Genomic DNA, 721 nt, shown 5'->3' on the forward strand with positions numbered 1-721 from the left:
AAGATATATCTTAGTTTGTCATGATAAATAACATTTCTATGTCAAGGTTGTGTTGTTGCAGTTTGCAGTTTACAAAATTTTAATTGCACTGCACAGGTGAATATATAATTAATGTCTAGAAAATTAGACTGGGCGGTCATTTTTACTTGAGATCTTTGATTATATATCTATAGCATTTTCAGTGGAACCGATATCAGGTCCGTTCGCTCACAAAACACATTCTTAACCTACACTTCCGTAACCAATTTTTATTCAAAAACTATATATAATGTTTAGATGTAGGCATCATAATTTTATATGCCCCACACGTGGTCTAGCGAAATATTGCGTTTATTTTCATCCTTTTGTAAATATTTTAAACATTCTTCATGTTATATTTACATACTAAATAGTGTGTTAAAGTTACATTGTTCGGCAATCTATAATTTTATTTGTGTAATTGAATTAATCTCTGTAAGTACTGATTAAAAGAGGGACGAAAGATACCAAAGGGACAGTCAAACTCATAAATCTAAAACAAACTGACAACGCCATGGCTAAAAATGAAAAAGACAAACAAACAACAGCACAATGACACAACATAGAAAACTAAAGAATAAACAACACGAACCCCACCAAAAAACTGGGGACCATCTCAGGTGCTCCGGAAGGGTAAGCAGATCCTGCTCCACAAGCGGCACCCGTCGTGTTGCTTATGTGATAACAAATCCGGTTAATGGTC

The sequence above is a fragment of the Mytilus galloprovincialis genome, chromosome 10 (assembly GCF_965363235.1).
Source record: "Mytilus galloprovincialis chromosome 10, xbMytGall1.hap1.1, whole genome shotgun sequence".
Lineage (NCBI taxonomy): Eukaryota > Metazoa > Mollusca > Bivalvia > Mytilida > Mytilidae > Mytilus > Mytilus galloprovincialis.